This window comes from Xenopus laevis, chromosome 1L, assembly GCF_017654675.1.
Source record: "Xenopus laevis strain J_2021 chromosome 1L, Xenopus_laevis_v10.1, whole genome shotgun sequence".
NCBI lineage: Eukaryota > Metazoa > Chordata > Amphibia > Anura > Pipidae > Xenopus > Xenopus laevis.
In genome coordinates, this window is record NC_054371.1 from 9,101,351 (window position 1) to 9,115,642 (window position 14,292).

The window sequence follows — 14,292 nt, forward strand, 5'->3', positions numbered from 1 at the left end:
CCTAAACACCTGAATGTATTTGTTTCAAATACAATTGCTCACAGGCACCTTTTGACATATGGGGACCCAAGTGCAACCTCCTCCCTAAAGTGCTGGTTATTCCAGGATTACTATTGCCGGCCACATCAATAGGAGCAGCAGACTCGCTCTAAAGTATAACATGAAGATCGTATTGTAACACCAACAACAGAAATGTGAACATTTCCGACTGCAAACAACTCTGTTTACAGTTACCCCTGGTTCATAAAGATGCGCAAACATGGACACAATGAAACTGGAATGTAACAAAAATAAACACATTGCAAATTGTGTCTGAAATTGAACTTAGAATATTGCACTTGCATTCTTAAGTGAGCCCTATTGTCTACTGAAACCACGTATTGCCCTAGGCTCAATTGTTTAGACTTTGGATGGAAGTGCATGAACAATAAAGGCCACAAAATGTTTTTTGTACACACTCAACATAGTTTTTACCTTTTGTTTTAATCATGAAAAATATATTTTTGTAATGCAAGCCCTATTCATTGACCTCATGTTGAACAACACACACACACACACTTGAGCACTCTGTCCAAAATGTCTGCTGCTACACCAATCCCATGTGACATAACTGACCATGGTCCAAAGACATTGAGGCCAACAAAAGTGAAAGGAGGATCAGTTCCTAATCTGTCAGCTGGTATGTCAGCTAGTTATGGTGAAAGAGCAATGTGGCAAGGTGACAAGAATGCCTCTGGGGGAAATGAGAATACTAACTGGTTAACAGGTAATTACAAGAAATAACTACAAATAGAAAATGACAAAAGTGATCAATTCACAAGTAGATACAAAATTAAATACACATTTCCTGTAATAACTCACTATTCCTTGAGAAGCCATCATGTGATTTTTTTCAAAGTGTTGGAGCCTGTTTTGTATGTCTTTAATTTTGTATCTCTGGTGCTTTACTTACTTAGCCCTTATCAATTGTATACTCCAAGTAACAGACTTCTTTCAACTTAATTGCAAATGTGTTTCATAACCTCTGGTGACCTCATATTCAGTCCCCTCAGAAAACTCTCATTTGTGCTCCAGTATACTGTATGCTGACCTACTGTATGTGCACTGGGTTTCTTTTTGGAGGGATTGAACTTGATGGACTTTGATTTATTTTCAACCCAACTTAACTATGTAACTATGTAACTATAGGCATGCTTGCTTCATACCTATTCACTAGTAATACACAGCAAATGTCATTTACTGGTCACCTGCTTAATGAAACATATTATTAGTTGCTATTGGTCACTGGGACTGGGCAAACGTATATGGGGGTCATTTCTATTCTTGCATCATTCTCTGTAAAACTGTACATTTGTGTACAAACTAAAACAAATAATACAAGTATTGCATAAGAAGAGCAAATGCATATAGATTTAAATAAAATAAAGATTTTCTTTAAATATTTTTATTCACTGTTCTTAAAATGTTTTACCTGTTTCCCATGCATGTTTGTTGGGATGTGTTTATCCTTGTGTGAAAGCATAGTATCCAGGGCATGTGCTATTGTATATACTGATTTGTACACTTCAATATGGTATCTAAAATTATAATCCAGTTCTTTAAAATTTTTTGTCTCAGTGCTATTTATAATATACGTGTTGTTAATACCCATTTCATACCATTCTGTAGGAAAAGGTTCCAGGAGAGCTTTCAGTAAAGTGGTATCTTCTGTGACTGATAACATATAATTATTGAACAGATTATTTAATCCATCTGATTGTTTATATGGATAGATATAAAATAAACTGCCATTAAACAACAAGCTGCAACCATAGCCATAGTCACCCCATGACAATGTAGCTACCAAAGTCTTTTCATAAATCACTGTTTCTAGGGTGTTTAGTGAATCAAAAATTAAATCAGACGGTGTCCCACACAAAATCATAACCTCAGCAGTCGATATTCGAATTCGTTCAAAATTTTTCCTATTTGTGTGAGTATCTTGTGAAATAGTGATAATGATGTCAACACAGACTCCATGTTTGATGATCTCATTTTGAAGGTTCAGGCTCTGCTTCTCTCCACTGTCATTAGCAGGGGCCAGAATAATCACCCAGGTCCATCCTAACTGTTCCAACAGCCTTGCCACAGCGATGTGCTGAATATCATCATCCAACCCTGCACTAAAGAAATATGGAAACATCCTTCTGTCACTCAGTGTAGGATCTGTGGCGCCATAACTGATCTGAAAGCAAAGAATCAACATATTCATAAGCCAATGACTTATTCTTAAACATATTCTTAAAGCTTTCTCATGATATTAACTGCACAAAATATCCTATTATGAAATGTAAAATAATACAGTAAGCACAATATTTTAATCTTTTTTGTTTTATCACAGAGACAAAACACTGACACCTGTTTCACTCATTTTTTACAGATTTTACCACAGATAAAACTGCCATTTTATTTATAAATTTGTGTAAATTTAAGCCATCAAATTAGTATACACAAGGTCAATTTAGGGGTCTTTACATGACATGTACTTTGCTAGACCTATGTACAGTGGGTATCAAACTGTACAGTGGACCCCTGAAATCCATTCTTTGGCTGTTTTATCTGGTTGCCTAATGACCTGTAGGAGGTAAAATGCTGCAACATTGACATTTTTAAGGTGATTATGGAAATTTCCAATTTGGAAAATCCCCAACTTTAGGAAAGTTTGTGGCTTGGAACTTTGGAGTAAGCAGACAATTGGGAAATATGTACTTTCCAAAAATATACAGTATGGCTTTCTGGGTGAATAAAAACAGTAAATGTAACCGAAATTACAGATCATGTGGGGTATCTTAATCTTGGGGCCTCCACATGCCATGCACTTATAGAAACCTATACATATTGGGAATCAAACTGTTCAGCAAACAACTGTAATTGATTTTTGGGAGGTAAGATGCTGCAAAGTGGAAGCATTGAGGTGGTTTTCAGAAATCAGATTTTCAGGGGAATCTACTTTTCAAAAATATATGGCTGGAGTGAAGGCACTTTTTTGTAGTTTAAACCCTCATAAAATGATGTGAATATGCTGATTTTTCAGTAGCTGATAGATAATTTAGGGGTATCTTCATCTTTGGTCCCTACATGCCACATAGGTAAACCTACAGTATGTACATTGGGCATCAATCTGTTCAGCGGACCCCTGGTGTTTATATATAGGGTGTTTTAGATGCGTATCTCAAGATGCTTTCGACTGGAAACTTATAGATCATTTTTCAAAAATAGCACAATTTTTTCATTAAAAAAATGCTACATTTTCCTCAATTTGTCAGAAACTGTTCTTTCCAATACTGTAATGTTTTCTAGGGAAAACCTTGTATTAGTGGAGAAACATGCAGATTTATAGAGTGGTGCTTTGGAAATTTGGTAGTCTCTGCTGGGAGTTTTTGTCATGTACAAGTGAAAAATCGCTATAAAACTATGTGCATATAAAGGTATGTGTTTATATTGAGGAAAATATATTTTTTTTAGAAGCTTATATACATGAAGTTGATATACATGAATGAAAACTTTAGCAAACTCATGCAGGGTTCCAAAAGGCTCCAGCAATCATAAATAGGGATGGACGAATTTGACCCGTTTTGCTTCGCCAAAAATTTGCTGCAGGCGAAAATTTGTCAAAATGCATTAAAGTCTATGGGCATCAAACTTTTTTTTTTTTGATGCACGTAATTTACACAATTGGAGAAAATTTACGAGAAAAGGAAGCACAGAGATGCACTTTATTAGTATCTGGGTGCTGCTGAAAGAGAACAGCACCTGCACCTATTTCAGAGGCATCAACTTCTACCATGAAGGGAAGAGATGTATCAAGATGGCAAAGAACAGGGGCAGAATTGTTGAAAGGCCAACACTGCTGCTTCTGGCCAGATGCTAGGCTCAGCCCCCTTCTTAGTAAGTGCAACAATTGAAGCTACCAAGGTTAAAAACCCCTTAATAAATTGAATATTGGAGGTTCTGGGATGAGACCAAGACAATACTACCTGAACCTTGGTAGGGTCCACCTCTAGGCCATAATGAGAAATAATTAGTGATTAAATAAATTCCCAAAACTGCAGCGAAAATTCGATGGTGAAAAATCAGCCACATAAAAATGTAGCGCACATTAAAATTATTTAGAAGCCCATTGACATGAATGCATTTGGACAAAATAGTCGAGCATGGCGCATCAATTTTGACGTCCATTGACTTCCCATTGACTTCAATGTGTTTCGTAAATTGTTCGTTGTTTCACAAATTTTGCGGTAAATTTGCACATTTTTCTGTGAATCAAAATTGGGACAAATTCACCCATCACTAGAAATAAAATAATCTAGAAAAGGAATGCTGTTCACTTCAAATGTACACTTCTCTAATTGCATACAGTTTATTCTGCCAAAGTCTAGAAAGGACTAGACAAAAATGTTGTAAATATCAGTGTATCTTCTAAATAGACATCATGAATTTGTCCAGAATATCATGAAAATGTCATTAACAAGGTGTTGAAAGACAGCTGGGACATTGCAGAGGCCTAATGGTATTATTTAATATTCATTCTGCCCATCCCGAGTATTAAAAGCAGTTTTCAATTTTTCCCCTTCCCTTATCCCAATCAAATTATAAGGTGAACAAAGATCCAGTTTAGAAAAGATTTGGGTACCTTTGACTTGGTCAAATCATTTAGAAATTAAGGGAAAGGGTAGTGGTTCTTAACTGGGATTTTATTGAGACCTCTGTAATCAATACATGACCGGAGACCACTGCCCTTTTAAGCAACAAAAACCCAGCTCTGGCTGGGGAGGTAGAAAGTCTAATAAAGCCCCTTTCTAGGTTTTCTTTGATATATTCCTTCATTGCCTCAGTTTCAGGCAGAGAAAGGGGTACGTTCTAGTGGAGTAGAGGAGTGGTCCCTGGTAGTAGTTCTATAGAACAATCATAGGGTCTATGAGATGGTAATGTTTCAGCAGCTTTTTTGGAAAACACATTTGCATAATCTCCATAGCATTCTGGAAGACCCTCAAACACTGCAGTAGCCAAGCGTAAGGGGTATCCAATACAGTTTGACTTACAAGCAATACCCCATTCTAGAATCTCCCCAATATTCCAATCAATTTGTGGATTATGCAGTTTTAACCTAGGAAAATCCCAGGGATAGATGCACACTGGGTAAGATGAAAAGAAATTTCTTCAGAATGTGTGCACCCAATGGTCGTATGGAATTCAAGGGTTGCCGATTGAATTAGCCCACTACCAAGGGGTTTTTCATCAATGGCCTGGAGTCAGTAGGAACAGTAGGAATGGACATCTTATCAGCAAATGTGATGTCAAGAAAATTCCCTGCTGCCCCTGAATCTACAAAAGCTTTAACTGAAACAGATGTGCTGCCCCAGGACAAAGTTACCGGCACAAAGAGATTAGAAGTTGTTATTTCAGGGATAATTGTACAACTATAAGAATTCCCTGCTTTTACTGGGCAGTTTCCCACATAGTGACCATTACCTTCACAGTACATGCAACGATTATTCTGCCTTCTGTGTTTCTTTTCCATTGCAGAAAGAGGATGCCTAACAACCCCTAAATGCATGGGTTCTTCAGGGACAGAAATAGGGCTTCTTAGTTTCTCTTGCTGTCTCTCACTAAAGTTTGAATCAATGTTTATACATAACTTGATAAAGTCATCCAGAACTCTGGCTAATTAGTGGTGCTTGCGAAGTAAAGCATCACTACTGTTATCTTGCAAACTTATTTTTATTCTTCTTCCGTATGAAAGTTTGGCGCGTAACTAGTCCCGCACCGTTTGTCCTAGACCCATGAATGAGGTGTCAAATCGTGCGGCTTAATCGGGAATGGGGTGGTATGACTTTTCTAAGGGGTGGGTGGTTAATTGCCCCTTGCGAGGGCAATTAACCACCCCGAAAAGTCCCATAGATTAACATTGAGGCCAACTTTTGACGGATTCTAGCGCAGAGAGGGAATCTTGTAGAAACGTTAAATTTACCACATTTGAAGAGGTTTGCGACCTGTGTCAGATGATACCCCACACGAGGGTATAAGTTTTACCCCCGGGGCAGGAGAGGTCCCCAAATTTGCCCCATTGACTTATAATGGGGAATTTATCGAATAATTAGTTTGTCGCAGACCCATGAATGAGGTGTCAAACCGTTCAGCTTATTCGGGAATGGGGTGTTGTGACTTTTCTGTCCTATTTTGGGGACCCAAAAAAGTGAGCGGAGCCGCAAACAACCAATCAGATTTTCCCTATTGACTTCAATGAGAAAATGTAAACAGCTGTAATTCTCACAGTAATAAAGCCAGAGCTCCCAAACTTGGCACCGTGGGTCACTGGGTGACTGCAGCCAAAATTTACAAAAAGTGGGCGGAGTCTACAACAGCCAATCAAATTTCAGCCATTCAATTAAATAGGAAAATTTTAAACTGCTGCCGCTCTTAGACGGTTAATGGCAGCCTCCTCAAAGTTGGCACAGTTGGTCACTGGGGGACTGGGATTAAAATTAAGAAAAGTGGGTGGAGCCAAAACCAACCAATCAGATTTCTTTGATTGGTTTTAATGGGAAAAATTAAGAAGGCTGCCATTCTCTCAGTATTGATGTCAGGGACCTTGAATATCACAAATGTGGTCGCTGGGGGTTTCCACTTCAAGTTTAGAAAAAGTGGGCGGAGCCACCAACAACCAATCAAATTTCATTCATTGATTTTCAATAGAAAAAAATAGAAATGCTGCCATTTTTACACATTAAATGACAGCATTCCCAAACTTTGGTATGTTAGTCACTGAGTGACTGTGGTTCACAATTAGGAAAAAAAGGGGCGGGGCAACAACAGCCAATCAGATTTGGGCCTGAGTTTTGCCACGGCAAGCACCACTCACATTTTCTTCAGGAAATGTACCTCTCTAGTTTATCTTTAATATTTTCTGCAAGCCCAGTTTTTAAAATAAGTTTTCTGAGCAGCTGCCGCTATAATTTTGAAATTCATAGAATACTCAGCTACAGAGCGCTGCCCTTGAGACAAATGTAACAGGGTAGCCTCAGCCGTAGCAGTATAATCAGGTTCACCAAAAATAGTTGCTATAGTAGCCAGAAACTCTTCAAAATCACAAAGTAAAGGGCTATTGTGCTCAATGATAAATGAAGCCCAAGTAAGTGCTTTTCCTTGCAAAAGGGTTAATATAAACCCCACTTTAAAGGCATCATGAGAAAATGTAACAGGCTGGAGTTGAAAGTGGAGCTTGCACTGGTTAATGAAGCCCCTGAAATGTTCCCTTTCCCCACTACATTTTTCAGGAAGGGGCATTTTAGTAACTTGGGAGTAGGGATGGACAAATGTTTTCGCCTTGTTTCGCCGCAGAGGCACATGGACTTGTATGTCTTTGCAAGTCAAAAAAAAATTGCCGCGCATCAAAAATAATGTTGATGCCCTTAGACTTTAAAGGGCGCTGCCGACAAATTCGCCCAAGCCTACTTGGGAGGGAACCTGTGCAGAAGTAACTGAAAATGCAGGAGGGCTCCCCTGCAGCAATAGTCCCTGCATATGCTGCAAGTTTACATGCAAAGTAGAAATTAGCTGAAACATAGAACTTACTTAATGATTCAAACTGGTGAGAGTTTGCTCAGTAACAGCAGTATCCTGACTAGGTGTAGCTTCCTTATTAGCGGCCATGGCCCATTATAATGTCACGATCGGTAACCCAAAACCAAGAACCACTGCCAAGATCCTGGTTGCAGCTCATACTTCTGCCTATAATAGAGCCCTCTGATACTTGGGTGCCGCCAGTGAGAAGCAAGGAAACTAGATCATATAATGAGGACTGAGGTAGCTTACAAGAATTAGGGTCAGGCAGGCCAGGTCAAAACCAATCAGAATCAGGATATAGGCAGGGTCACAATCAGAATAGCAGAACAGAATCACTCCCAGGAACTATACTAGACATACCTATAACACACATGGGAGGAAATGAGAGGTAGGGGTTTATAGGCTGGATAATTAGATATTTAGAACAGGTGTGGGTTAATAGAAACTACCTATAGCCATCATTCCTGCCTGGGCTTTGCAGTCTGCTCAAATAGATGAGCAACAAGAAGACTTCACAACAAGCAGTGAGTTCCTGATCAAAATACAGACATGTTGTTACAACTAAATGCTAACTGGGAGAAAGCCTAATCTATCAAAGATGAAAACTTTATGGTCAGAATTAGTGATGGACTAATTAATTCACCAGCCGCCAATTTGCATCAAAATTATTCGGCGCCCATTGACTTTAATGCATTTGGACAAAATAGGCGCGCGTCAAAATTGGACATATTCGCCCATCACTAGTCAGAAGGCTTTGCATACTAGTATGACAAAAAAAAGCTCAAAGTGTAGAAAGGGAATTTTTGTAGGATATGACACAAATAGTCCCTCATACCTGGTGTATTACCCAAGTGCTGGAAAGGTATTTCAACACAGGCTAGTAAAGTTCATCAAAAAATAGATTCAATTACCTTTAATGCTTGGTGCCTATTGATGCAGCAACTGCAGTAGAGCACATCAAGGCTCCCTATCTAAGTGTTGCACTAATGTTGGAGGCTGTAATAAGAGAGGTCAGGAAATACAAGTGATTGAAACCACAAAGACTAAATCATTGTAAAAGGATAAAATATGTGTGAATCACTGCAAAAGTGGCAAAAGAAATGCTTTCTTTTTTCTGAGGAAAAAAATATTTGTTCTCTTCTGTTTCTGTGAGTTGATCTTTCACTTAACACCCTCAAAGCCCCCTAAAACAATAAATTGATACAATTCTATTTTGAAGGTTCAAGGTCACATTAAGAAACATACCTGTGTGTATCCATATATAGTCAGCAGCTGGGCTATAGGCAGGGATGTAATTGAATATTTATCTCCAATAAATCCAGCAATTTGCCCTTTGCCTCTACAGGAATAATTAGGAACCACATTCCCAGGCCCAGATAATATCTGCAGGACACTCCCTATAGCAAGACAAGGATCCAAGCAAGAATCAAATACATGATATCCCAGAGTGATGTTGGGTAACAGATCCAAGTTCTTGTTGATCTCATCAATGGCAAAGATTAAGGTGTGAATTGCCTTATAGTATTCTAAATAAGGCCTGTGGGAAGATATTGAGTGTTAGCATCCAGTGATCAATTTAAAGTACCTTCTCAAAAACGGTTATTCTTTCTCCTTTGTAGGGACAATACTTATGCTTGGCTAGCTCTTTGGTTGTAGTGTCCACCATTCCTATATTCTGTCATCTGATCCATGTTCTGTCTGTCTAGTCTGGGCATCATAACAAAAGCAATATCAGAAAGAAGGGGATCAAGAGGAAATCTTGGGGCCTTCAACACAGTCCTTCCTAAACAAAAATACATGGTTCCACTTTCACTGCAAAAAGTGAAATTCTATTTAATAAAGCTCAACATGACACCTTGTAGGGATGGGGGCAGATATTCAAAGCTGAAAAAGGAGCAAAGGCACAGGATACATAGCAGAAAACAGATAAACTCTGTAGTATACAATTTGATTTTTAAGAACTTATCTCTAATCTACTGTGTATCCTGTGCTTGAATGGCTGCCCCCATGGCTACACAGAAGCTTGTTTATATAAACTATAGTAGTACTTATCTGTTATCTACTGTGTATCCTGTGCTTGAATGGCTGCCCCCATGGCTACACAGCAGCTTGTTTATATAAACTATAGTAGTACTTATCTGTTATCTACTGTGTATCCTGTGCTTGAATGACTGTCCCCATGGCTACACAGCAGCTTGTTTATATAAACTATAGTAGTACTTATCTGTTATCTACTGTGTATCCTGTGCTTGAATGGCTGCCCCATGGCTACACAGCAGCTTGTTTATATAAACTATAGTAGTACTTATCTGTTCTCTACTGTGTATCCTGTGCTTGAATGGCTGCCCCCATGGCTACACAGCAGCTTGTTTATATAAACTATAGTAGTACTTATCTGTTATCTACTGTGTATCCTGTGCTGGAATGACTGCCCCCATGGCTACACAGCAGCTTGTTTATACAGTTTAAACTATAGTTGTTTTTGAAGCAAACACACCAGTTTTACCAGTCCAGGGCAACACTACATTATATTGTCATTCCACTGTATAGGTAAGTTGCCATGAGTTAGGAAATGTAGGGGGGAAGGAGGGGAGCCCCAAAAAATTTTTCGATCTTTTTCAGCCTATCACCCATAATGTAGAAAACACGCCAGCGTTTTTTGTGACTTAGAAAAAATTTTGACTTTCTTTGAAGCAATCCCTATCTACTCTATTGCGCTTCGCCAGGTCTGAGGTGGCGAAGGAAGTCTAGTGTACAAGGTAGCGTTCAGTACACTGCGCGCGTTAGTGAATTTGCGTAGTTACGTCGCTAGCGAAACTTCGCCAGGCGTAAGGGTGCGAAGTAACACTAGCGTTCATTAGTGAATTTGCACAGTAACGAAAATGCCAAACGCTAGCTAAGTAACGCTAGCGTTCGGCACTTCGGCGCTTAGTGAATTTGCCCCTTGGTATGTTATACAACTGATCTTCATTATTTATTTATTTTTATATTTTTTTAATTTCTGTCTTCTTTTGATACTTTCCAGCTTTCAAATGGGGGGGGGTCACTGACCCCATCTAAAAACAAATGCCCTTTAATGCTACAAATATATTGTGATTACTACGTATAACTCATCTTTATATTCGGGTCCTTTACAATTAATATTCCAGTCCCTTTTTATTTAAGTCAGTGCATGGTTGCTATGGAAATTAGGACCCTAGAAAACAGGTGAGACTGCAAAAAAAATTTAAAAAAGCTAAATAAATCAAAAACCACAAATAATTTAAAATTGAAAACCAATTGCAAATTGTCTCAGAATTGGGATTTATTAAATTCTGAATAAAAAGTACTCAAACTCAGACCTGCTGAGTTCATGTAGCAGTCAATGGGAGAAGTCCTGAAGATATCCTGATCTGCGCTGGGTTTCTGCAATAATCCGAAGAGTTCATGGTTTTTTGGCAGTCAAAACGAAAAAGTTGTGGTATTCAGATTTATTTTTTCACGATTTTGAGGTTTTTTTTCCAAAAAATACATTTTCGGGAAAATGTATTGATAAACAAGGGGGAAAATCCATTTGGATTTGGTCGGAGTAGTGTTAAGAAAATTCTGTGATATTTTTCGATTTTTCATAAATAATCCTTAAAACTTTGTCCATTTTAGTGGCTAGTCCTATTCCTTAAAATAGAGGTATGGGATCCGTTATTGTAATTAACACTTACATTCTTTTTTTTGGTAGACTTAGGAGACAGAGAAATTGAGAGAGAGAACAAGATGATAGATAATTTCAAATAAAGAGAGAGAGTTATACAGTTTTGTACAATGAAAATATTTATTTGGCAATATATGTCCCAGAAACAAAAATGGGTTGAAGAGAAATTACATTTTAAGACATACAGTACACTTGCAAATATTTAGATTGTTGTGGTCTGTTAAAAATTTTTTTTTTTCATCAACCCCTACATTACTTGCAGGTCAAAATCACTCACTTTGTGCAGTCGGGTAATGATCTAACAGGTCCATTAGAAGTGTATTTTACAACAGTGTTCACAGAGAACACCCCTCCAATGATGATGTCTCCATCCTGAAAGTATTTGTATTCATACTTGGGCTTGGTGATGTGAATACGGCACTGTGAGTCTGACCCACTCAGCTCAGTACTGCAGGGAGTTACCCATATGGCTGCCAGGCAGAATATAATTTTCAGCTGATCAGATAAGGGACCTCTGGTGTACATCCATGTAGAATGTATCATTTCCCTCACTCTTGTTTATGAGGCTGCAGATTTATATATCGTGTTCTCTGAATGTGGATGTTTTTTTCACTCTGTGGATGTATTTATATGTGTCCTTTACTCAATGCCCATTGCTATTTCTCTTGTGCCATTTATGAACTTGCAATTCAATTCTTAAAATATGTAGAGCCTCTAGTGGATCCTCTCTAGAGGTAGTCTATCATTGCTTAAGGTTTTAAGACTTTTTTGTTTAAAAGTTTAACTCTACACTTATAAGTTGTCTTTTTTCACTTTCGTATTCTAAACTAATACATTGGATTCTATTACATTAATACATTGTTATTATTTTAGTTTATAGCAGAAAAGATCCTGGTTTTACAAGAATGCTAGATATATGTGTGAGGAAAAGTTGAGCTATGCTAATTACTAAAAAAATGTTGTTAGGCCTAAATAGAAGCTTATAGAGGCCTACATAACAGAATATTAACTTACTGTTATTTACAGTTAACAGTATGCAGTCACTGTTGTTTTCTCCTTTAATGTGTTTATTACTAAAAAGTATGCGGAATTACTCAGTCCAGATCATATAAATCATTTCTCCTGTCTAACATTGGCATCTCATCATGTGTTGTTTGGAATAATCTAGAAATTGTTAAGCGTCAAAGGAATTCAAATTCATAAAAGAAGACAAGGATGAAGCATGAGGATTGGATAAAATATTGGGTAAACAAGATTTCTGAACAATAATTGGTTAACATATTGGACTGGGAGGAGAATATTGGACTGGGAGCATTGAGTCTATAAAAGTAAGTTAGGAATTCATGGCTTTTGGAAGAACTAGGGGGTTATTTACTAAACTCCAAATTTATCCAATTATTTTATTTTAAAAAAAAAAACACAACTAAACTCCCATGCCTGATTTGAACTTATTTATTAATTAAAAAACTCAAATTGATCAGATCGGGAAAAAACCCAATAAAATCGAGAGAAAATTGTCCAATTTTTACAGATTTTCGGCTAAACCCAGCACAAACTGCAATAACTTCAAATTAAGATAGGTGCCTCTCCCATTGACTTACAAAGGACCTCCACAGGTCTGAGATGGTGGATTTTCGAATTTGGGCTTTTTGCAGCGTTGGGGTATAATAAATTTTTTTTTTCCACAAAAAAATTCAGTTCAGATAAATTTGACGTTAAGTAAATAACCTCCTATTTACATTGGTATTATCCACCAGTTAACCAAGTTTGACTGGCAAGCAAAAAAAAAAAAACCTGGTCTTCCAAAAAGGGGGGATTTTACTAAAGTCAATTTTAGCAATCAAGTTTAATGAGGGCTAGTGATGCATTTCTGCGAATTTTCGCCATTCTGCAAATTTTCGGCAAAGAAAACAGGTCAGATTCCCTATAACTAATGAGGACATTATAAAATCAAATTGAGCAGTTTTTGTTGTGTTTGTCATGAATATTATACAGATGACTGTCAGAAAGTCTGCGGATGCAGAAACTGTGATTCATTTGAACACGTGACAAAAGAGAGCCCAAAGGTAAAGTAATGTCATTTTAGCCTTGGGAAAGTCAATTAAAACTGCACAATTGTGCCCAAAGTGCAGAATAATGCACCTGAATGGCATAAATTAAGTGGAAACCTGTGGAGATTGCTGATCAGGCTTCAGTTTCTGTGGAAGTTCAAAGAGAAAGGCTCCACAAGTGTTTCCTCATGTTCCTAATGTGTATATACTGTACACACACTCACACTGACCCCTCCATACACTCACATAAACTATACATACCAATATAGATAATCATTGCAGATTTTAGTATCATAAAAGCTTTAGAAATTCTGCTTGTCCAAGAAATCATCCAAGCCTCTCAGAATCAGCCATGTCAACATCATCCGGCAGGGCTCCTCACTGTGAAGAACCTCGCTTTGAAGAACCACCTGCTCTGCTTCTTTTTCTCTAGTCTGAAGGTTGATCTCTGTGCATTGATCCTTTTTATGAGAAACAAAGATCCCCACTATCTGTCTATATTGAATGCCATCTAATATTCTTAGAAAGAGTAAGCATATCCCCTCACAAGAGTCTTTTTTATCCCAGTAACTAGTGATTGGTGAATTTGTCCCATTTCGCTTCGCCTCGGCGTTCCCGTCTCCAGCAGCGCCAACTCAAAAATGGCAGTGATCATGACCGACGTGGGATGACGCCATTGTTTTATATTCCGCAATATTATCCGTTTAGTACTACAGCCATGACATTGACTTGATGACATCACACGCTCAGCGCCAACTTTGAAAATAAAAGGACTTCCAGGTCATGGGTTTGATGCCCAAATTTAGGAATTGCTGAATCGTGTTCCTTGTTTTCCTAAATCTCCTGAATTACTGTTTCCTAATTTCCTGACCCTTGGTTTGACTCTGATTCTGATTCTTGCTGCCTGCCTTATTGAACACTTTCCTGAACTTAACTAAACTTATGCCT